The sequence below is a fragment of the Myotis lucifugus genome, unplaced genomic scaffold (genome assembly GCF_000147115.1).
Source record: "Myotis lucifugus unplaced genomic scaffold, Myoluc2.0 scaffold_233, whole genome shotgun sequence".
Taxonomy (NCBI): domain Eukaryota; kingdom Metazoa; phylum Chordata; class Mammalia; order Chiroptera; family Vespertilionidae; genus Myotis; species Myotis lucifugus.
The window spans coordinates 1517867-1543537 of record NW_005871281.1 but is presented as its reverse complement, the minus strand read 5'-3'; the positions used below and the strand labels follow the sequence as shown (position 1 = coordinate 1543537).

Here is a 25671-nt window from a genome sequence, read left to right as displayed (position 1 = left end):
ATGAATCATTAACTGCGAAATGATTCCCTAAGGTTCTTCCAGGCACATGGTGAGGGGTTTCCATACACTTTATGTAGATTTAACCATCAAGTGATATTATAATAATAAAGTAGTTTACTCCATTTGACAGATGAGGAACCTGAGTTTTGGGGCAGTTAAGACATTGGCCAACGTCATAAATAGGTGTGGTATTGGGGAGACAGAATATCTAAACCCAGGAGTCTAACTGAAAATGTGTGCTGGGAACCACTCTGCCATGCAACTTGATTTTTTCAAATTGAATATTTTATTAACATAGTAGCTGTCTTTATAACATGTGTACACACAATTGCACACTCAGAGTGGTCTGCCTGGGGGTTAAAAAGTCTACATATGCCTGAGGGATAAATGAAAAAAAATGTTTTAAATGTAGGTTTTCAGTATCATAGGCGATTATGTCCACATCACTTATAAAGCTATCACCAAAATCTGGTCTAGAAAACAGTTTGAGAGGGAAAGGAAAAATCTTGGGGAAAATTCAACAGTGGCACAGCAGAGCTCTCAATATAGAAAGCTGACGAAATGTGGAATTGGCCAGATATGGAGAGAGGTTTGTCAATGGGCAGACAGTAGAGAAGGTGGTGTGAAAGAGGCGTCTGCAGTCATTCTTCCTCACAGTATTGTGCAGAGTCATCAAGAAAGCCCTTCGTCTTTCCCTGGCACCAGTTTCAGAACTTTTCCAATTGCAGAGGCCTTACCCTCATCTCTTAGGGAAATCGACCCATCTGAGGGATGTCTTTAAAGGTCTCGAGGCAGATGGGTCCTGCTGTCCTTATTTAAGCAATGCAGACTTGACCTTGTTTCAAAGTATGAATCCTGGAAGAATCTCTTCTTCAGTTTTTTTCAGTTAGATTTTGAGGTTTTCACCTGGGGCTACAGAATCAGTCTCTACATCCTCAGAAAGGATCCCATCTGTGATTGTTTGGCATCGTCACAAGCTGCTGGCCTTTGCGGATCCATCCCGACTCCAGCTCTCCCAGGACCACAGTGCCTGTGTCCTGTATTGATCCACAGTTGGTAGCCCATTGGTCCATCAACTGATCTATTGAAGTTTGGCAAATTATCCAGATATGGAATGAATGGTAATCCAATGTACCGAGGACAGATGTCTGATTGCTTTTTAAGATTTGCTCAAGTCGCTCCTGAGCAAGGCATAAAGGGAATGTTCATTTTGGGATTGAAGCCAACTTTTTTCATCTTCATATCTCTCATTGCTCCAACTCACTGTTGGATCACCCATCTCATTAGTAAGCACAATTAAGTGTTTTACACCTGCTGTCTTTGCCAGCATCGTGTGTTCTGTTGTCTGCCCTCCTTTTTCAAGTCCAGGTTCAGAATCCCTTTCCTGGCAGGGATAACCAGTACAGCCAGTTCAGGCTGAGGAGCACCACCCTCATATTTGAGACAAAACTCCTGTGGAATTGTGAAATGCTTTTCTGTTTCAAAATGGTCACAACCCACTTCTCCTGTTTTACCCTTGTTCGTTCTTCCCAATTTGTGTCTAAGTCCCAAGATAATTTCCAAGTTTCTGTTTTTCTCTTTAGCTTCTTTTTCATATTTCTCAGGTTTCCTTTTGTCAACCATTCCAGCCAGAGGTGCTCTTTGTCCCCCGTGTCTGATCTGTCAGCACGTGCCCAAAGAATACCACACTCGCATGCTCCTTTTGAGGAGCCCCTGGTGGGGCAAACACAGTTGTAGGTTCCCTCTTCTCCTCCACACATGCCAACACTTGTTATTCCTTGTTGTGTTGAAGTGATATCTCATTGTGGTTTTGAACTGCATTTCCCTGATGATTAGTGATGTTGAGGGTCTTTTCACGTACCTGTTGGCCATCTGTATGTCTTCTTTGGAAAACTGTATTCAGATCCTCTGCCCATTTTTAAATCAAATTGTTTGTTTCTTTGTTGTTGAATTGTATGAACTCTTTATATTATTTGGATATTAAACCCTTATTAAGTATGCGATTTGGACATATTTTCTCTCATTTGGTAGGTTGCCTTTTCATTTTGTTGATGAGTTTCTTTTCTGTGAAGAAGTTTTAGTTTGATGTAGGCTTACTTATTTATTTTTTCTTTTGTTGCCTTTGATATTGCTGTCAAACCTGAAGAATCATTTTCAAGACCAATGTCAGTCTCATTTTCTTTCATGTCGCTGTCTAGTTTCCCCATCACCACTCACTGAAGAAACTGTTCTTGCCCCATTGCATTTTCTTCAGAGCTGGTGTGTGAGTGTGTGTGTGTGTGTGTGTGTGTGTGTGAGTGTGTGTTAAACATCTCTGTTCTTTCTGCAGTTGTTGAAAGTGCCTCCTTAAAAGAAACAAAGCATGATAGAATTGCTAAACATAATAGTAGTATTTATTGAGCTCCCATGGGCCAAGCATTATTCTCTGTAACTTTTCATGTATTATCTCATGTAATCCTCACATAAGTCCTATGAACCACAGAGAATTAAGTGTCTTGCCTAGGATCATAATATAAGCAAGAAAGTTCTGGACTTGGCTGGAAGAATTAGCCTAATGGTGATAAGTATTGGGGATGACATATAACAGGTGGGTGGACCTGATCTACAACCTGACAGAAGGAGCATGAAGGTTGTAAGTTCTGGGAGGAGGTCTCAGTCCTGGGCAGCAGTGGGAAACCAGAGATGTATGCAGAGGAGAAGAGGAGCTTAGATATAGCAGGTCAGAGGGAGAAGAGAGGAAGAGACTGGAGAGATTCTAGAAGGTAGAATATCCAGACCGATGAGTGAGGAGCAGAGATGAAGAGTGGGAGAGAAGGGCAGTGTGCGTTCTGTGTAAATGAAGAGAATGGATTCTCTTGCAAGCTTTTCGAGATCTCTAATCCACAAATAGGAAAGGTAGGAATTGGTCTATTTTCTTTAAGCCAAGCATATTTCTCAGTATGGTGTCCAAAGTTTCTCTCTAGATTCTGCATTGGAATCATCATATGGTTTGAGACACTCCCTTCTGGGTGGAAGCAATAGCGCAGTAGTCAGCATTGCCTTAAAACGTGAAGGAGGAACAGGTGAAAATTCTCACGTGGGTTCTGTGGAAAGGAGAGTATGACAGTTGATTAATGCAGCACCAGATTAATCTGTCACAAGATTTTGAAGACACTGCTTTGAAACATGTCATTTCGCTTAACAGACTTTCCTAGATTTTCTCAGGGAAGATCTCTGTGAATTGATTATTGAGAGTTCAATATAGATTTGAGAATATTACTCTGTGAAAAAAAAGCCAGGGAACAAATTTTGTCTTCACTCTTTACCAGCTATATGATACTGAGTAAATAATATTATTTTCTGAAAAGCAGTGTTTTATCTGTGAATTGAATGGGGAGTGTAAGATTGGAGATGCCAGGGAAGTGAGTTAAGGCCAGAGGAATAAAGACATCATTTGCCATATTTCAGTTTTCCTCAAAATGTAGACACAGAACAAATCTTAATTTTTTAGTAGGAGAGTCATATAATCAAACTTGTGTTTTAGAAAGATGATTGGAAATGGTGCCAAGGATGGATTGGAGGGAGAAAAGTTGAGGACACTTTCATAGTTTATTTTTTTGATACTTAACATCTTTTTTCCTGTATTTATTTGCAAATCATATATTTGATGAAGTATCTGTTCATGTAGTTTTTTCTTTTACTATGGTAAAATGCACATTATATAAAATGTGCTATCTTCATCACATTTTTTTGTTAATCCCCACCTGAGGAAATCTTTTTTCCATTGATTTTTAGAGAGAACAGAAGGGAGGGGCGGGGGAGAGAGAGAGCGAAACATCGATGTGAGAGAGTCATATTGATTGTGTGTCACCTGTACATGCCCTGACCAGGGCTGGGATCAATCCTGCAACCCAGGTACATGCCCTGACCGGATTCAAACCTGTGACCCTTCACTGTGCCAAACTGGCTAGGACTTAAACACTTTTAAGTGTACAGTTTAGTGGCATTAAACACATGCATAACACTGTGCAACCATCTATCTTCATAACTTTTATCTTATAAAACTGAAGCTCTATTCCAGTTAAACTATAACCACCCGCCCCTACCCTCACCCCTAAAAGTCACCTTTCTAGTCTCTGTCTTTATGATTTCGACTACTCTAAGCACCTCATGGAAGTGGGGTTGTACAGTACCTGTCTTTTCCTGACTTACTTATTTCACAAAGCATGTCCTCAACTTTCATCTGTGTTGCAGCTTGTGTCAGAATTTCCTCCTTTTTTAAGGCTGAAGAGTATTTCACTGTGTGCTTAGACCACATTTTGCTTTTCTAGTCATCTGTTGATGAACACTTGGTTGCTTTCATGTTTTAGCTCTTGTGAACAATGCTGCTATGCACATGGGTGTACAAGTATCTCTTCAAGATTTTGCTTTCACTTTGTTTGGGATTCCAGAAGTGGGATTGCTAGATCACATGGTAATTCTATTTTTAAACTTTGAGGAACTGCCATACCATTTCTCCAGTAGCTAGAGCAGTTGGCATTCTCACCAGCAGTGTGCAAGGGTTCCACATCTTTGTGAACACTTGTTAGTTTTCATGTTTTTGGTAGTATCTATCCTGATGGCTGTGAGAGACACTGTGTGTTTTCAAGTGAAAGGTAATGAGGATCAAGGTGAGGCATAGCCATGGGAAATAAAAGGTGGGGAACTCAGGGGGGAGATTTTGGGAAAGTGCAAGCAATTGAGTTTGTTGACCGAATAGTCTCATATGAGAGGATGAATTATATGTTCAACTTTGAAATTTTGACAAGTGTCCAATCTTGGCAAAAGTGATATCGTTAGAATCAGGTAGGACATAAAAGGTGGAGAATAGGATTTCTTGAGGGGCACTTTAATGTTTATTAATTTATTGATATTTATACAGATTTTCAAAGGAAGAACTTTGTTGAAGCACAATTATAAATTTTTAAAAATTTCAGATTTGTAGAAAAAAGTTTTACCTTCTGGAGAACTGTAAATTGTGATTATATGTTTTACTGAAACTATCAGTTAGAAAACAGCATAAGATGTTGCTTGCAATTACTTTAACAAAATAACAACATATTTGTAGAATATTTTATAAATTGCAAGTCTCCTTTATATAAACTGTCTTTAATATTTAAAAATATTCATGATACTTTTATTTAATGATATTCATCAAATCCCTTTTGAGTACCCACTGGGATCAAGAACTGTTCCGGGCTCTGGAGACATACCCCGCTCCCACAGAGCATAGATTCTAGGGATAAGCCCTGAGTTCAGGTATCCATAACAGGAATTCTTGACTTGGGTCCTGGCAAGGATTTGGGGATAAGGAGGTTCTATGATCCCAGTAAAATTTCCAAGAAGAGATTTTTATCAGATTTTCAAAGACGTCTATAATCCTAAACTGGTTAGGACCCATTGCCTTCAAGTTAACTGACCTGCCCAAGGTCCCAGGAATCAAGTGACCATTGGTTTCATGCACTCCGCAGGGCCATGCTGCTGGTCAGCATTAATTGTGCCATCCTGCTCTAAAGAATAATCCACGTTCCCATGATTTTATAGATCATTTAATATTCTTATTGTAAAAGTGACTTCAGTACTTAACGGATTTTCTAAGACAGTAGACTGGCATTAGTTTCTTAGAGCTTTTGACACACTGCCAGCTCTGCTGGGGGTGAAGCAGGGTCCCTGTGTCTTTGTTGGAGAGGAGCATGACAAGGCTCCTGAAGAAACACCAGTGGCTTTTCTTTGATCGTCTTGAGGAAGCAGAAACGTGAGCCATTCCTAAGAAGACCGTCAGCCCTGGATTGCAGGACACAGACCAGTGCCTTGGAAATGGCCTTCGTGACTTACTGCAGTGGGGGCTTGGAGCTCTGTGGTGAAACAGCCTTTACATTTACACATTCCCACCTGACCTTGGGTCAGGGCATTTCCAATCCATTGAGAAGTGCAGCAAGTGGAACCACAGTGCTGGTGAGCTCTCACAGCATGCGGAGCAAGGCTGCCTGGGACTGAGCGACATGGGGACTCTATTGATTTTCTAGGTGCTTTGCCACCTACTCCTAAACTCGGGGTCTTGGAATTAAGTCAGTTGCCAGAGATGGTACCAAGGACAAAAAGAAAGCCTAAATAAGCCTAAATATTATAGGTTAAAATGGAATCCCTCCACTCCCGACCCCAGAAATAAAGTAATTTTTCCTGGAAAAATAAAGTAGAGAAATTTGCTTACAGGCTATCTAGTATCTTAGCAATGAACGGAAATTAGGCAGAAATATTTAAGCAGGAATTAGCTTTGTAGTTTATAGCACTGCCCTAGCAGAACATCAATCAAAATGCACCTGAATAGTCCCACCTTCTAAAACATTTTCTGAAGCCAAATTTAACTTTGTTCAGGGATAATAAAGAATCTCTAATTTGTTTATTGAATCCTCAGGAGTTTTGCTACTCTGATTACCAAGCATTGAAGCAATAATTTGTTGTTGAATCAGGAAAACAAGAAGATAATTTTATATCAGCCTGATGGGGTTGTTTACTGAAACTCTAACAAGCTGTTGGGGCATGCACACACACACACACACACACACACACACACACACACGCTTCCTTTGACTTAGGATTAAGTCTTTCTGATTTGAAGTAATAATTTTAGATAATGCTTGGTTGGCAAATGTGATTCCTGACCTGTGGCTTTTTTCCAAATTCTTGTCTTTTGAGTCTAGCTAAAAAGCTGCAATGTTTGCATGAGGTGTTTTTTATTTTTTGTTTTGTTTTTTTTTCCTTCTCACTTTAATTATAGTATTTTCTGAAAGAGAGCATGACCTTCTGAATATCCATCATTTTGAATAATTAGGAAGGCAGTGTGTATTAAAATACATTTCATTTTCAAAACTGAGTTCTCAGCTGCTACAGTGGTGTGTGCATTTTTGGGGACACCCTGTATTTAGCCATCTGGTAAGACTCAAGTGTTCTGAGCGCTTACACTGTGACTGTGCTGTGCTGCTTTCCGGTGTTTGGAGATTTAGACAAGCAGATTGTGGTCCAGGTTTATCAAGGTGACTGTACTCTGTGAGGGGAGGTTGGAGATCAAGGGCTAATTAACACAAGACACTGAATGAAAGTCTCACTACTTGAGGAGGAGGGGACAGTCTTATCCTGCAGAAGGCACCTGGGGATCTTAATGGGGAGAAGGCCTGTAGGATTAAGATAAGCAGATAGAAATGTTAGTACTTCCCCATTGAATCAGCCTTATTTCATGGTGAGAGAATATTTTCATTCTGAAAGCTGTCAGCCAATGCAAGAAAGACACTGCCTACATCACAGTTCACCTCAGTATTTGTGGTGTTTCCTCATTATTGGGGTGGCTTCTTCAAAGGATTTCCTTATGAAGTTTCCTGTTTTTAAATTGAGACCTAAAGTATCAATGGATGCTGCCTTTTAGGGAGGAAAATCATAAAATCAATTGAGCACTTAAATTTTACATTCAAACTTTTGGCACCAAAAAAACACACACAAAAAACTAAAACACACACACACACACACACAAAAATAATAACACACGGATGTAAAGTTTCATTTCATTTTTATATTGAATTCAGGTTTAAATGATAATACTTTTATATATATTGTGTTAAGTAAAATATATTATTAAAATTAATTTCACCTCTGTCTTTTGCCTTCTTTGACAAGGCTGCCAGAAATTTTTAAATTAAGTAGGTGCTCTCATTATTAATATTTGCTTGGGAAGTGCTGCCTTAGATGATGCTTATGGAACTGTTGTTATAAGAATTCTATATAAGATAAGAGGATTAACCCAGGCAATAAAGCAGAATCCAAGTGTGTGCCCTGCAGGGACTGGACTCAGTCCCAGCTCTGACGGTGACTCCTCCATGACTCGGTCACTTTCCCTGCCTTGGCTGAGGTTTTCTCATCTGAACAATGAGGGAAGGATTCAAAGGTGGAAGATCTGGATGTCTCTTCTCACAATAAATCCAGCTATTCAGCCGTCTTCAGGGGTACAGTCTCCCCAAAGCCTAGCAGATGAAACAGTCTTCCTCATTCCAGTCCTTCCTTTAGTTCAGAGGTGAAGTTGTAATTACTGTCCTTTGGAGCTTCCTCCAGCAGCCTGAGGCTGGAGCGTAGCATCTTTCAATCTGTTCAGCTCTGAGGGAAGCAAATGAATATGTTGTGATTTACACGGATCGGCAATGATATTTTGCAAGCAAATTTCCAGCACTCTTTGAAAATGGTCAGATATGCCTAAAAGTCAATGATGTTTAGTCCCAGTGGTTTTTATGATGCCATTGCAAACACCTTAACTGGATTTTTAAAATCCTTATTTTTAAAATTAATACTGAACAGCTATTTCTAACTTTACCCCATTGTTTAGCTTTCAAAGTTAAGTTGAAGAACCTTTTGGTATCAGAAGGAATGAAACTTGTTTATTATCAAAGGTAGAAATGCAGATTGTCATACACAAAATGTAAAAATTACTTAAATCTCTTTGATTTTTTCAATGTTCATATATTTGACAGTAATATTGAATTTGGGTATATGTTGTACTTTGAAAACTTTTAACTATTGTGCTAATTTGGGATATATTGGTAATTTAGGGCAGTTATTCTTATATTTCATATGGTTATATTCCTGTGATAATTCATTCAGAGTCATTTCTTAGTAGAAAAGAGCTGGTTGGAGGACATGCATATTTAAAGACTTTTCCTATTTATTATGATATTTACTTGCAGAAAGCTTGAATTTTCAGCTCATGCTTCCATTAGCAGAGTCTGAGCCTGCCTGTCCCCTGGAACCTTGGCTACACTGAAATTACAGTTTTAAGTCTTGATAAATCAATGGGAGAAAAATTGTGTTTTGTTTTGTTTGAATTTGTATTTCTTAGATTTCTAGGATGATCAGACATTGTTTAATGCACATATTGGCAATTTCTAATTAATTTTTAATATCTTATTCCTGGGGTTTATTTATTCTATCTACTTTGTTATTTGAGATAATTTTCCTTTTTGATAGGTGAGTTGATTTGGATCATTTGGAAGCTTCCAGTCTTTCCTCCCTGCTTTGACTGCAAGCTCATTCCATCATAGAAAGATCCCTCTATCCCTCCCTATGGTCGGCTGCACACACACACACACACACACACACACACACAGATAAACACAGCGGGGAGAAAATTGCTGTGGTCCCCATCCTACCATGTGTCCAGGAGATGATCGAGTCTTTACAAGAAGAGAAAGATATTTTAACCCCTTTATGGTCCTTCTATGAAAGTGTTTATTGGAACAGGTGTTTGTGGATTTCTTCCTAAAGCAAATGAAAAACCCTCCTAGGGATAGTTACTATATTAAGGTCTCTGCTATAAAGAAAGATTGCCAATCTGTTGGGTTACCACAGTTTACTTATTTGAACCACATTGGTATATCCCCTTGCAAAATCATCTTTATTGAGCTGTCGTTACAAAGCCATTAAAACAGTGGTTCTCAACCTTGGCTGCACATTAGAATCACCTGGGAATCTTTTTAAAATCCTGATTTCTGGGCCTCGTCCTCCAGAAATTCTCTTTCTTTGTTATGGGGTGGGGCCACAACATTAGTAACAAAGAAACAGAATTTCCGGAGGATGAGGCCCAGAAATCAGGATTTTAAAAAGATTCCCAGGTGATTCTAATGTGCAGCCAAGGTTGAGAACCACTGCATTAAAAGAAAGCCATATGAAATAGGGTAATGCTTCTGTTATGAAAATATTGTTATGTCCATTTTCCTATAACAATGATATTCCAATATGTGAAAGACTCATTTTGAACAATTAAGTGCTAACCTGATATCAAACTATATTACAAGTCTATAGTAATCTAAATATGTGAAAGATTCATTTTGAACAATTAAGCGCTAACCTGATATCAAACTATATTACAATTCTACAGTAATCTAAACAGCATGGTATTGATATAAACACAGAAATATAGATTCATGGAATAGAATAGAGAGCTAAGAAATAAACCCATGCCTCTATGGTCAATTAGTCTATGACAGTGGTCGGCAAACTCATTAGTCAACAGAGCCAAATATCAACAGTACAATGATTGAGATTTCTTTTGAGAGCCAAATTTTTTAAACTCAAACTATATAGGTAGGTACATTGTTATTAACTTAATTAGGGTACTCCTAAGGCTTAGGAAGAGCCACACTCAAAGAGCCGCATGTGGCTCGCGAGCTGCAGTTTGCCGACCACGGGTCTATGACAAAGGAAGCAAGAACATACAATGGGGTGAAGACAGTTTCTTCAATTAATGGCTCTGGGAAAACTGGACAGATACATGCAAAAAATGAAACTAGACCACTTTTTTTTACACCGAATACAAGAATAAACCCCAAATGGGTTAAAGACTTAAATGTAAGACTTGAAACCATAAAACTCCTAGAAGAAAAGATAGGCAGTAAACCCTCTGACATTGCTCTTAGCATTATTTTTTCTGACATATCTCCTCAGGCAACAGAAAAAAAAGAAAAAAAATAAACAAATGGGACTACATCAAGCTAAAAAAAAGTTGCACAGCAAAGAAAACCATCAACAAAATGAAAAGACAACCTAATGAATGGGAGAAGATATTTACCAATGATACATTTGATATGCGGTTAATATCCAAAATATATAAGGAACTCATACAACTTAACCCCCTCCCCCCCAAAAAAGAAAAGCAAAACAAATAATTTGATTTAAAATGGGCAAAGGGCCTGGATAAACATTTCTCTAAAGAGGATATACAGAAGGCCATTAGACATATGAGATGATGCTCAAGGTCAGTAATCATCAGAGAAATGCAAGTTAAAACCACAATGAGATACCGCTGAACACAGTATGGAGGTTCCTCAAAACATTAAAAATAGACCTACCATATGACTTAGCAATTCCAATCTGAGTACATATCTAAAGGAATCAAAAACATTATTTCAAAAAGATATATGAACCCCTATGTTCACTGCAAGAGTCAAGATATGGAAGCAACCTAAGAGTCCATTGAGGGATAGCAAATGGATAAAGAAGTGGTACATACATATGTGGCCAAAGAAATGAAATTTTACCATTTTTGACATGATGAAGCTAGAGGATATTATACTAAGTGAAATAAGTCAGTCAGAGAAAGACAAATACTGTATTATTTCACCTATATGAAATTTAAAAAACAAAATAAATGAACATACAAAACAAAAACAAACATAGATACAGAAAGCAAACTGATGATTGCCTGATGGGAGGGGGGTTTTGGGCAGGGTGAGAAAGGTGAAGGGTTAAGACTTCTGAAATGGCAGTTACACAATAGTCACAGGAAGTGAAGTAAAACAGGGAATACAGTCAGTAATATTGTAATAACTGTGTAGGTGTCGGATGGGTACTTGACTTATCGGGGATCACTTCATAAGTTTTATGAATGTCTAACCACTATGCTGTACACGTGAAACGAATATTATATTGAATTATATTATAATCAGCTCTAATTAAAACGTAAAATACATTGCACAACCAGCGTGGCTCAGTGGTTCAGCATCAACCTATGAACCAGGAGGTCATGGTTTGATTCCCTGTCAGGGCACATGTCCGGTTGCGGGTTTGATCCCCAGTGGGGTTCATGCAGGAGGTAGCCAATCAATGATTCTCTCTCATCATTGATGTTTCTGTCTCTCTCTCCCTCTCTGAAATTAATAAAAATATATTAGAAAATAAAAAATAAAAAAATATTAAAAAAATAAAAAAAATTAAGTGCTAGAAAAACAGTACTCTTGATTTTTTTCCTAATACTTCTTAACTGAACATGTTGCAGGTTTTGCTTGGCTGCTTAGAGAGTCAGAGCCAAATTTAAAGCTTAATCACAGTGATAGTATTGCCTGTGTTTGACATATTTGTATGCTCTAATTATTAAGTTAATTTTATATTTTTACTCAAAGTTTATTTGTTATTGGTTGGAACACAGACTTTTTATGTATTGTGTTGGGGTTTGTTTTGGTTCTTGATCTCTCCAAAAGCGACAACAACAAGGACACTAATACAACCATTTTGGAAGAGGCGTAAGATATTAATAGAAAAAGGACTAATCAGTCTCCAGTATCATATTTCTGAAAAGAGCAAGGTCTAAGAACAGTTTTTACAAGTTTGGTCAGGTACTATTAATCGTTATTTTCATCATGATTTTAAGGTTTGCAACATCAAAACATAGACTACAGTAAGCATGCATTTTTCCAATCCGCTTCTAGGCAAAAGAGCTGCTACTATACTTTCAGGTAAAATGTTGGAAATCACCTGTATCAGTCTGAGGCTCTTCATTGTTAGTTAGTTTGTTTGTTTTAATGTCAAAATGTTTCTTCAGGTAAATACCCAAGTATCAATCTCCTGTTTCAGGATATTATTTCTCTTTATTCACTGAGCAGTTCATGATTTTAAATCAGTTGGTTTTCACAAGAATAAGTGAACAATACAAGACATATTTGTAAATATCACCTCAGCTTTCTGAGTGTCCTTTGTGGCTACTCAGTGGTACAGTCCTGGGAGACCTAATATAAACAGCTGAAGTTACCTCACTGCTATCTACTTATACAGGGTTCAGCATTTTAATTAATTAATTAACTAACTAATTAATTAATTAACTAATTAATTTACTTTTTATATTTTTATTGATTTCAGAGAGAAAGGGAGAAATAGAAATATTAATGATGAGAGAGAATCATTGATGGGCTGCCTCCTGCATGCCCCACACTGGGGATCAAGCCTGCAACCCACGCATGTGCCCTGACCAGGAATCGAACCGGTGACCTCTTGTTTCCTGGGTCAATGCTCAACCTCTGAGCCACACCCTTCTGGGCCAGGATTCAGCATGTTAACAGAAACATGCTTTAGAAAGTTAAGCAAAATATAAAGTAAAAGATGTGCTGCCGAAAGTTAAGTTTTTATTAATATTCTTTGATTCAATGGGCTTTTGTTTCCCCAGCCTTTTGGAGGTTAGCGAGGTCATTTGGTCTCACACAACTTTATGGGGAGCTATTTGCATTACAGTTTTCAAGGTATCTTTTCTCCAGGGAAATAATTTTAACTATGTTTGAAAGGATGAATTTAAAAGATTATTAACTCTTCCTCAAATTTCAAAATGATGTTTCTGTCATAGCAGACAATTTTCTTCCTGTGCATTAAAGAATGATATGAGGAAAGCATTAACCACATCACCATATTTAAATGCTGCTTGGATATTGTCACTCTCTTGCTAATTTTTTTAGTGGGTACAATTCACATTCAAAATTAACTTCCTATCAAGCATCAGGTTGAACCTGAGCTGATGGAGCTGATGTGCTGCTGCAGGTGTAGGTGTGGTACATTGCAGCCTCTCTCCCATGCAGATTTTGGAAAGAAGCAAACTTACAGAACCTCCAATCAGGCAGCTGTGCCCACTCACACCGAGGCTGAAGGGAACTTCCAGAGTGGGGGCGTGGACAAGAGGAGGGGAGAGGAACAGTCAGGAGGTAGGGGCCGGGAAGGAAGACAGCAAGTTAGTCAGAGACTTGACTCGGAATCCAGGCTCTGGGAGAATGCTCATGGAAGCAGTGAGTCCTGGATTCGGTCCCATCCAGTATCCACGCTCAACCTTCCTCTCTCTGGCTGGCTTCTATGAAAACAGCTGGGAAAGGTTGTTCCCAACTTTCATTTTAATGGGGTTTGTCATAGGATGGTGTTTAGTAAGTGGAATTCTGTTTCACTGCCTCTTCCCCATTATTTATCTTCTTGCCTTAAACACCGGTGCTGCCTCTAGAATTGCGGTTATGCAGAGGGCATCTAGAGAACATGAAGAAAGACGGTGTCATGCCCAGGCTTCTCTGGGTTTCTGCCTACCTACCAGGCTTCTGGCCACAGGAGTCAAAACAAACCCTGAGTTGGAGTCAGAGTTTATGTGACTTGCACCCAGATGCATTCCTACTTGATATACTTCGCCACCTTTACCTGCATTTGCCTTCTGTTCCTCAATAATCTTACTCCCCAAATAAGGGAGGTGCAAGAATATAAAACTCAAGTTCTCATCCCAACACTTCTTAAAGCCTGATACGTCCCATCTGCTTAGTCAGGATGCTCTCTGCCTGGGAGGTACTTAAACGTTGCCTGTTGAAGGGATGGGAACGAGAAGAGCCCGACACAAATGCAGCGATTGAACCCTTTGGCGTTCTCTCACCCCGTGTTCCCTCATGCAAAGCAGTGTTGTACCCTGATGTGCTACTTCCGCCCCCATCTCTACTCCTACAAACCCTTGCCCTGGTGTATGAGTGTTGTAAGGACCCACCTCTGTTTTTGGCTGCTCCTTTTGGTGGGTGAAGAGGGAGGTCTGAGTTCCTGAAGGTATTGTATGAACCTTGACTATACTTATAAAAGGCACAGAATAACTAAGAAATATGTTCACATGTAAGGATTTACATGGAGCTCGAACCACTAACTCTCGCAGACCTGCGTGGTGACGGCATGGTTTGATGAAGAAAGGTCTTCAGACCATCACAGTTATGTTTGCAACCCATTGTTGTCCCTGCTGGCTGTGTGATGTTGCCTGTTTTGCAGAGTGGTTGGGATTAGATGACTTTTTGTGTGTGTGTCTGCGTGTGTGTGGCATGTAGTAGGGAATTAATAAATGATAACAGTTCTAGTTAATCCTGCAATATGGTGTTTGGAAGGTGTAATTGTATCAAAACAAAATAAGCAATGTAGTAAGTCCTTTTGGACCTACATCTTATTTTAGAATAATCGTTCTGATCACCTTAACTCTTCCCTGAGGTGCTTTTGATTGGTTACTGTGCTCCGTTCAAAGCTGTCAGTCAACATTGTCCTATGATCGCTACCCGCCTCACTGTTTTATCTGCTGGGGCCCACACAGCTGACCAGTTCAGAGATTTCGCTGGTTGTCATTTATAGAACTTTTTTAAATGAAAGAAAGGCAAGCAACTAGATCTTCTAGTGCACTAGTTGGGAGCCAACAGCAGGTTGGTGTTCTGGTGGCCCTGCAGTGGGATGGTAACCTTCAAAATCATTAATTAATTGATGTGTACTGAGCTAATTAGGACTTTGGGTCATTTTGACACTTCCAGCGCTTATTTAATTACCTGAAGGAGGCTTTTACCATCTCAAGAGGTGTATGACCTGCCTTTGGGAACTAAAGAGCCACCTTAGAAAACAATTGAGCATCCCTCATGTTGGCAAATGACTTCTCTGAGGAATGTTTCCTTTGAAAAAACTGCCCTCAGACGCAAATCCTGGTGTGAAGTCATACACAGGAACTTGGACACAGTGGTGTAACAGAGGAGTTGCTGTTCTTGATTGGCAGGGGTGTTTTCAGAGATCAGAACAAAAACAGAGCCGCACTTACTTAAATCTTCGCCCGGAGGCGGATTGTTCCCCAGGAAGCAAGGCTCTCTGGGAGGGCAGCCAAGGTGCCCCTAGAAAACTATGCGGAGAGAGGCTCATGCGAGCAGATAGAATGAGGCTGTTTGGCTCCACCAGACCTTTGCTTATTTCCTTAGTCAGGAAATATCACAGAAATGGAAGTGGCCATGATGTTGACACTAACAATGATTGAGTTCAATGAGTGATGGCAGCACGGGCAGTGTGCAGGAAGCAGGCACGGCACAGTGGTCTGTACACACCTCTAGGTCACAGTGTATGGGGCCCTGGATTTTACCATTTATATCTGAGTGAGGGAAAGAGCCGGCACCCATATGGTGTGTCAGAGATACAGGTAAAAACATATAAATGGAAGTGTCATAAGTGAAAGAGACTAAACAGGAAATTCAGGCAGGAAATATCCCTGAGAGAGAACATGATCTGTACTGAAACCTTGCTCTATAAAGCAAGGAGACTACGCACCACTGTCATGAGGGCTTGGACAAGATTTGACTTTCCATGATGGAATCAAGCAACTTCTTCCTTAAGAGAACAAACAATATTAATTTTAATATGCACTGAAGCTGAGGCAATAATAATACTAATTTGATAACAAAAATCAGTACTTTTCAAATTATTCTTAGGTGTTGTGAAGTTGTGAAATCTTGCATCTGGATGTTAGGAGTGCAAAAGTGTAGGGAAGAATATGGAATTTGAGTGGGTCCATGAAGGGTAGAGGGTGGTTTCATTGCCAAGTTAGGGAGATGGGGACAGAAAGGGACATAAAGAATATAAAAGAAATAAATGGAAGATGTGTTTGCAAAAATAGGTTTGTATAAGAACCAAGGAGGTTTAGAATACAGCTTTTAAGATTCTGAGAGTCAACTCATCAGGAACAGAGGGTCTTAAAGGCATTAATGCAGGGAAGTAACGGTATTAAAAATAGCCTATATTGCACTGGCCGGTGTAGCTCAGTTAGGTTGGGCATTGTCCTGTGCACCAAAGGGTTGCCAGTTCGGTTCCAGTCAGGGCACATACCTGGGTTGAGGGCTTGATCCCTGGTGGAAAGCGTTTTGCTCTCAAATCGAAGTTTCTCTCTCTCTCCCTCTCCCTTTCTCTCTCTCTATAAATAAATAAAGCCCTAACCAGTTTGGCTCAGTGGATAAAGCGTCAGCCTGCAGGCGGAAGGGTCCCGGGTTCGATTCCGGTCAAGGGCATGTACCTTAGTTGCAGGCGCATTCCCAGTGGGGGGTGTGCAGGAGGCAGCTGATCGATGTTTCTCTCTCATCAATATTTCTTACTCTCTATCCCTTTCCCTTCCTCTCTGTAAATAATCAATAAAATTATTAAAAAAATAAATAAGTAAAAAATATTTTTTAAAAATTAGTCTGTATTTTAGGTAAGAGTAGATATTAATTCTTGAAATTTGGAAAATCCCCAACAACATCTGATTACAAAAATGAAAGTTAATATGTAGAAGTTCAAATATTACTTTTAAAGAATCTGAAAAAACATAAGTCCCCATCTATGTGAAGAAGCCTGTAGCATTCTCCCAGCCACATTCATTATCCTGAAGATATTTCCAAGTCCATCATGGCAGACCTGTCCCATTTAAATACACAGGTTATCATCAACCTTCCTTAATGCTACATTTTTTAGGTAAAATTGTTTCAACTGAGTGCACACATCTATTAGTGTGAAGTCATATTGGATAATGAAGCGCTGCTATTCCCATGGACCTGTGTTAGGTGGACCAGGGATTTTAATTAAATATCTGAATGGGTGTTATACAGTAGATACTCTCAAGAAAGCATCTGTCAGGGTTAATATTTTACAAGTTAGCGATGCCTCTTTCAACCTTTAATTATAACATTCTAACTCTTTATTCTTAGTTACTGCTAATAATTTCAAGGTGATACAGATAGAAATTACTTGATTATCCAAGTGACTGCACAAATCAAATGAAATAGAAAGCAATTTCACTGCCTATACATGTTTTATAAGTACACATTATTAACATGCTATTTTTAAAAAATTATCTCCTTTTTTTAATTGATTTTTTGGAGAGAGAGAAAGGGAGAGGGAGAGAGAAACATCGATGAGAGAGCAAAATATGGATTGGCTGCCTCCTGAACACCCTTTACTGGGGATTGAGCCTGCAACCCCAGCATGTGCCCTGACCGGGTATCAAACTGCCAACCTTTCCATGCATGGGTAGATGCTCAATCAATTGAGCCACACCCACCAACGCTCTCTTTTTTCCTAAGAGGAATTGAAAAATGCATGATACCCTGTGGTTGGGAAAGGGTAATGCCCGGCACAGATATAACTAAACTCAACTCTCAGCGATAGCAGTGATAGTGCTCCTGCATCAAATAGACAAATACACTCCTTCATCTTTGGCATTTCTTCAGCTCTTGTCGGGCGCTGATTCGTAGTCCTCATGCATTTCTCATAGCGCCCCGTTGACCACCTTATGCCATTTCATCAGGTAAGTGTGTGACCTGCCACTTTCTTCTTCCCATGGAGACATTGGCCATCCTTGTGGATGGAGCATTCTTCAAGGACTTGCTTTGGCCTTAAATTCAGAAATATAAAACACATTGTTAGTCATTTCATGCTGGAATCCACTCCTTCCACACCAACCTCATATGGGCCATTCTCACTCTGGGCTGTTCAGAAGGAGGCTGGCTGCTGTTGGTTGGGAGAAGTAGACACCCAGGCCCCAGCTTGATATGCAACCACACTTATACTGGTTCTGGACGTGGGGTGAATCCTGGACTATTAGGATTGTATCCGATTTGACTCTTGGTGGTTTCCAAGGACTGTTTTGAAAAAGTGTATGTTAATTACGTGCTTCTATTTAAGAGTCAAGATATCACTGTTCTGTTGATGGATCTGAAAACTCCATTTATTACGAACCACCCACCAATCAGAAGTTATTCCTGTCCATATTATTTTCAGAATATGAAAGAAAACTCTGATACTCTCACTAGTAAAATAGGTTAAATTTTTTTTCTTTCTAATGCCTCTTCTTGGTTTCCGATTTTTTCTTTTGCTGTGCAGTTGGCGATGCTTGGTGTTGCTATGCTGATTCAAAAATGCATTGGGGAGAAGGGCAGGCCTCTGCTTATCCTGAGAGTAGAGCATTTTCATTGTGACACTCAGAGGGTCTCCAGAAGGTGAAGACTGTCTTCCTAATGGATCAGAATAAAGGCAGTAATCAGAACTGAAACCTGTGAAGTCATATTGGACATGAACAATTCTTGATTTCTATGAAGATTATCTCATTGTAGCTCTTATTTCTTAAGTGAGGAAAATTATTTTATCCATTTTGATCCATTTTGTGGATAGTAACAGCACTTCGTTCCTGAACTTACATGGCTGTTTCTATGACAGTTGGGAGTCTACACTAGCTGGTGATCTATAATAATAAAAGCATAATATGCTAATTAGACCAGACATCCTTCCAGAGGACCTTCTGGATGAAACTGGGGCTGCGAGGGAAGCCTGGGTCCCGGGTGCCAGAGGGAAGCCAGTGCCGGCAGCCGGGGGAAGGAAGGCCTACTCTTGCACGAATTTTGTGTATTGGGCCTCTGGTGGAGAATAAAATTTCAACCATGTTAACAGCACTATCTTGTACTATTCCCGACCTCAGTTCCTGTGGTTTTTGGAGCGCATCACGCTCCTCATAGATACTCATTTGTCCTTATAGGCATGGCATTACAGAATATACTGTTAGAGAATCATTTTAAAAAACAGGTAAAACCCTGACCCTCATGTAGAAGTAAAGTGAACACGTATTAAACATTTAACTCATTAAGGAGGGAACCAGTATGATGTTATAATGAGTGTAAAAGAAGCCAAAGAGCAGATCCCATTAGACATCGGGAATATTGAAAGGTGGTGCAAACTGAGCCAAAATAGGCGCTTCCCCAGTGGGAGGGAAGTCAGCGGGACGCTAGGAGACAGAACGTTGCACACCTAGTAGGCAGATATTGTTTAGCATTGCTATCAGGTAACTACAGCTTATAGGGATGTCAATAGCCCAGTGCAAGGCTCGAATGCGATAACCTGGAAGAATGTGCTGTTGACAGTGCAGTTTTCCCCTGAAGCAGAGGTTTCTCCCCACAATATCTGTCCCCTCTTTATTTAGACAACTAGTACTTACCCATTGACTCACCTCCAGCAGGCGCCACAGGAAGCCTTCCCTGATGCCTTCTACCAGTTTTTTTTTTTAAATATATTTTTTTATTGATTTTTTACAGAGAGGAAGGGAGAGAGATAGAGAGTTAGAAACATCAATGAGAGAGAAACATCGATCAGCTGCCTCCTGCACATCACCCACTGGGGACGTGACCGCAACCAAGGTACATGCCCTTGACCGGAATCGAACCTGGGACCTTTAGGTCCGCAGGCCGACGCTCTATTCACTGAGCCAAACCGGTTTTGGCAGCCAGGTTTTAAGTTTCCTTCTGCCTCTCATGTGCTTGTGAATGACAGTTACGTGTTTACTATGTGACATTTTAATTTAATATTGCCTCTCAATTTCTATTTTTAAGACTAGGACTGCATCTTAGTTTTCACTTTCATAGTGTTTGTGCAGTATTTGGCACATAGACACAATTTATAAATTATTTGCAGAACGATTGAATGAATGAATGAATGGCTGATGGCTATACTCTTGAAAGGAGGGTATGAGCACATGTGTAATAGGCAAGCATATGATGCACCAGGGCTGTGAGGAAAGTCCAGTCATCTCTATAGCTCCCTTTGAGGATAGGGCATCATATGTTATCATTAAATTAAACTGCGTGCTTACCTGACTTTTCTACTGCCTCACTACTTCATCTCAGAAAACCCCTGCATACCTTGCTAACCTCAGTTTATATTTGTAATATATATTCTTCTTATTTCCTAACTACCTGTCAGAGAGTTAAAAATTACAGGCCCGTTAACAGTATAGTAATATATTTACGGAAGTAGAAAATTTTCCATAAGAATAAGCGATGATCTTGGACTACGTGAGGAACTTTGGGGTGGGTGGTCAGAGACTCTGAATTCTTCTAGTCTTTATGGCGAACACGGTGAAGCAAGAGCTACTTCCCTCTCTGGGACTTTTAACTGTTCCCCTAAGCTTTTGCAATTTTGTATGCATGAGAGGAGTCAGTCCTTTAATAGCTGGATCTATGACCTATTAGTACAGTCTTAGAATTAACTGAGCACTGAATGCCACTTTCCTCACAGAAGTCACCTCATCTCTACCTGCCTGGTCCCTCCGTCTGAGATATGCACACAAAGTAGTGGTTTTTAGAATCCCTGCTTCAGAGAATTCCTGTTTGAACATGTGTCTGCACACGTGTGTTCAGAACAGTAGGTGTCCTGGCAAACCTAAGGTGCTTCCTGCGAAGGAGCAGAAGGGGTGCTTGGGCTTTGGAATCAGAGAGACTTAGAGCTCTGCCAGCTTTTACTTGCATGGCCTGCAGCAAGCTACCTAATGGCTTTCAGGTTTATGTTCCTTCTATCTAAAGTGAGAAAAATACCCCTGGTTCGGGTGAAGACAGGGAGACCTGGGATGCAGCTGACTTATCCAAGCAGCTGTGCAAATGCCAGTCCCCAGCTCTGCCCTGGGGCACATCCTGCCCTCATCTGCATTTGCTCCTCCCCCTTTCTTACTTTTACATCACCTCCTCTTCAGTCACTACCCTCTTTAAATTCTTCACAATTTAGCTAAAGCCCACTCCCTCCTACCTTGTTGGTAGATTTTCTTATCTCTCCAACTGGACTGTTGGCAGAGGCCCTGGCCTATCGTGTTGAGAGCTGCCTGAGCGTCTCACGTGGGTCTGGCATCCTGCCCCAGCCCAGGGCACTGAAATTCAGCACAGGAGCCTCTGAATGCCACTTTCCTCCCAGAAGTCACCTCATCTTTACCTGCGTTCCCTAAAAACCAGAGTGTCTCTAAAGCACAGACTGAGAAGGAATTTAGGTTCCAGGCGCTGTCCGTGGTCCTGAACAGAGTTTGTATTCTACGCAGTGGGTTTCCTTTTCCTTATCATGCTGCCCTGCAGTTTGAGCAGCTTGCATTTATGCTTTCCAGTCAGACTCACCCGCCTGCTTTCCCAGCTCACCATGGCTCCTGGGTTCCGGGGAGTGAGGATTGACCTCGGGTCAAATGCATCAGCCTGCTCCATCACTACACTGATGCCAGAGGAAGGAGCAGATGTGTGTCAATGCCTGTGGTACTCAAGACAGCATATTAAAACATGGATTTCTTTTAACTCCCCATGTTCAGAAGCTGGAAGGCAGATACACAGAATTGATACCCTGTGGTTTCTTTGCTCTTATGTTCCTCTTCACAGTGTTTGCATTCCTTCTGAGCACCTTTGGACCAGCATTGTTGTTGTTGTTTTTTCTCTAATGAAAGTAGAAAAATTGTATACTCATTGCTTATTTTTAGCACTGTTGCTATGCTAAACTGTAGTCCAGGCATCTTATCAAAATCAATTCAGGATTTGAATTTTCATTCTCTCTAATACTGTGGCATTACTATTCTTTTTGAAAATGTCACCATAGGTAAGTATATTTAAATATTTCCTATCAGTTGTTGGAAAGATATTTCTCATAAGCTTAAGAAGTAAGTCAAAAATAGGCACATAGAGATGGGGGGCAAAACCTGTCAAGTTCCCTTGGATTCCCTTTGTGGGTGGATGGAAGGGCGACTGTTTCTTTCACACTATGCTTAAGAATAAACCCTGTGTCTTTGGGGGAACCTTGCACTGTGCAAAACTTACTACGCTGAAGAAGGTGATCAGCACTTGTCCCTTTAATCGGCACATGGTTAGAAGACTCCCGGACACTTTGATTGAGTGGCCTGGATTTTCTGCGTGGAGGCAGTGACCTGCATCTCGAGGCTGCTCATGCAGTGGCGCATGTATGAAGAACAACCACATGCAGCCACTGTTTCTGCAGTGGAGTCGGGGGCTGTTGCTTGCTGTTTGTCATTTTGATTCTCGGCAGTAGAATCAGGGACAGGAACGGGACTGGGAGGTTCTGGGTGCATTCTCAAGGGTTTTGAAGAGACAAAAGGAGGTTACCACCAAGATGGGTATGAAGTAATGGGAAGTTCTGGCAAGAACTGCATTTACACCTAAGTGGTTGACGTACACTATGGGTCCTTAGATTAGAGCCATTCCTCACTTTAAGTTAGATAAACATGCTAGCACCAAAAAGAAGCTGAAGTGATAAAGGGGAGACCATTAAATTTGAAGGATGCCTGTTCTGGACCAAGCATTAGACCATTTGCTTTCATAATTGCTCTCTCATTTAATCCTTCAAACAGCCCTGAAAAGCACAAGATGTTATCCCCTCTTCACGGACTGAGAAACCAGGTTCTGGGAAATTAACTTCCTAGTTGCAAGGGGGCTGCGCTAGTGAAACATTAGTCCAAGCTGAGCCTCTCTGACTCAAAGCCCGTGAGTTATTATGAATGATGCTAAAATTAAGACATGCCTTTCTCTCCTGTAGAAGAACATCCACCATGTTCCTCATTGTGCTGTGTAACACATGGCACGTGATCTGCCTTCTTAGGAAATTGTTAAGGGTACAGTGGTCTTTGTTAAATACCAGCACTTTGTGGTCCAGCAGATCTCTAGGACTCTGTCATCCTGTGAGACTGAAACACTATACCCATGACCAGCTATAGAGTAGTAACTAGTAACTAGTAACTTATCAGTAACCAGATGCACTGTAAAGGTTAGACTGTTGACAAGCTCCCTTTTACTAATTCGTGAGATATGGATTAGATTGTAAATTATAACCCTCAGCACGATTTCTGTCTCATTGAGGCTGCAGACACTTCACTTTGCATTCCCCGTTGGCAGTGGCCTCCGTCACACAGGGTGTATTCTTAGTTTCACTTCCTTGGGAAGCCCCTCTGGCAGATCACAGGCAGAGCTCTCCGTCTGAAAGGAAAGCCTCTGGACAGGCAGACTGCCCGTCAGGCCTGGCTCCACTCCAGGGAGCAATCAGGGTCCCGCATGCCAGACAGTCCCCTGGCATGGGGGCCGGCCAGGGAACCAGAGCACAGGATTCCCTCTGTGCTTTCACTGGGCACCGCTCCCAGCTCCATCAGGGCAGACAGGGAGCTGGGCACATTGCAGCCTGGTCTCCATGGCACCAGGACCGCAGGTGAGTACAGCGATCCCCTGGCACCGGCATTGTCTTGGATGTATGCACATGACACCTTCCACCAAACCAATCCTGTAGCGAAGCTCATCCTGGCACGGACCCAAGGCAGGAAACACAGTTGCTCCTTCCCCTCTTCCTGCTTACATCATTGAACAGTTCTCTCAGGGGCACGATAGGGCTTTTTCTAATAAGCACATGAGTCTTTCAAACCAGCCTCATAGCTACAGCGTGTCTTTATGAACACATGCAGGGCTGGGGGACAGCAAATAGCAGTTCGCTGTTCACATTTCCACAGCGCACTGAAACTTGGCAAACCTGTTTCTGCTTCTTTTCATTGGAATAGTAATGGCCTCGGCCTCACCCACACTTCACAGGGTTGTTGTGAGAATTAAGGGGGAAAGTGAATGCACAGGAATTTGGCAAACTGTAAACGTGAGGTACATGTACTGTGTTGTCTGCACACCTGGATGGACCAGCTCAGCAAGGGTTGGGTCTTTATGACACATGGAAGGTGTTCACAATGCCTTGGAAATTATGGAGAGCAATGTTAGTGGAGAGGGAAAGGGAGATGGAGAGGGAGAGGGAGTGCGTGGAGACAAACTGAAACAAACAAAAATCTCAAAAGCCCTTTGAAATTAACAATTCAACACCTAGTGACATCTTATTCATCTTACTCATTAAGGAATGGCCAAGGGATTTAACTCTTCATGAATTGTTTTAAAAATTTTGATATACTGAGAGCATATCCAATATTCAAAGTCCTATAGGTTCAATTACTTACCTTGTAAACTTTCTTTCGAAAAACGTGGTTCAAGTTTATGTCATAATTTTACCTTTTCCTGTCATATTCTTAAGGTGTCCATGAGTAAGTTCACATAACAGCAGGGCGTGTAATTAATATTTTCTGAGCCCATGCCAACTACAAGGCAAAATGCTAACCCTTGGTCATGTTGTCTCATTAATCCTTATTGCCGCCCTCTGGTGGTAGGTATTATCTTTACATCAGTTTCCAGATAAGTTATGTAACTCAACAAAAATGACAGTCCTCATACAACAGAGTGGGGCCTCAATTTCAGATCACTGGAGCCCGACTCGTGATTTCTGTTTAGTTTTTGTTTAAGTGGCTGTGCAAGATTCCATTTGCCACACCTAGATGGGGTTTTATGGAGTGAATTGGGCCTGCTTTCTGCCCATGCACCACATGAAAGAAAGCTTTGGCCAGCCGCTTGGTGTTAGCGAAGCACAATGAGCCATCCTCCTGCCTTCATCCACTTGCGCCCGTGACCACCACCTGAGCTTTCTGTGGTCTTTCTTGCTTCCTTTCACCTTGACACTGGACATGCATCCCTGTCCTGCCTCTCTCAGTTGGCCAGTCTGGTTCTGTCACCCTCTTCTGCATGTTTTCACTCCCTGAGCAACCTGCTCCTCCTCCTTGGCCAGCACTGGCCTGGCTGAGTGAGGAAGACAGAGGCCACAGACTCTATTGTCAGGTTGTTTCATGAAGCATTCAAACCGCACTGAGCTCAGAAGAGCATGCTGAGCAAATCTATGAAAACGTCTATTTTTATAAAAACAAAATTCTGATGATATTTTCTAAGGCTCCCAAGTTCCCTAATCCCCAAAGACATACAGGATGTATTATATAAAGAGGATAATGTGTTCTGCAGCTTGGGACTCTTGGAGAAGTTATCGTTACTTGTATTGAACAATCGAATTCCAGTGCACGGCAGCCCATTTGTGAATGAGGATTAGCCCTGCCAGCGCCCAGCAGTCGCAGGAAAGGGTGTCGTGAAATGATCCAATTCCCATTTGAAAATAATGACTGTCTTGGCTAAGCAACATTTTTTAAAATTAGATACCAATAATTCCTAGTAATCAGAGAGCTATTAGCCATGAAATTTGATTTCAGTATCAGGGACTATTCACTTGTCAAATGGGAGCTTGATAATTGTGGGTGGAATTTACAAGTCGTAATTGGGGAGAGTATTAAATATTATGGAGATGGGCCTGGAGTACCGCTTCGGCTCTGGGGAAATGTGGCTTTTCATAATTTCAATAGCCAGTTAGCCTGGT

At 40.9% G+C, this 25671-nt stretch overlaps 1 protein-coding gene and 1 pseudogene across 1 annotated transcript in view; one reads left to right on the top strand and one right to left on the bottom strand.

Moving 5' to 3' along the window:
* Nucleotides 1-25671, top strand: part of NRG3 (neuregulin 3) — a 1013555-nt gene that overhangs the window by 134295 nt on the left and 853589 nt on the right. The gene's annotated exons all lie outside the window — the stretch shown is intronic.
* Nucleotides 842-2207, bottom strand: LOC111827856 (annotated as a pseudogene).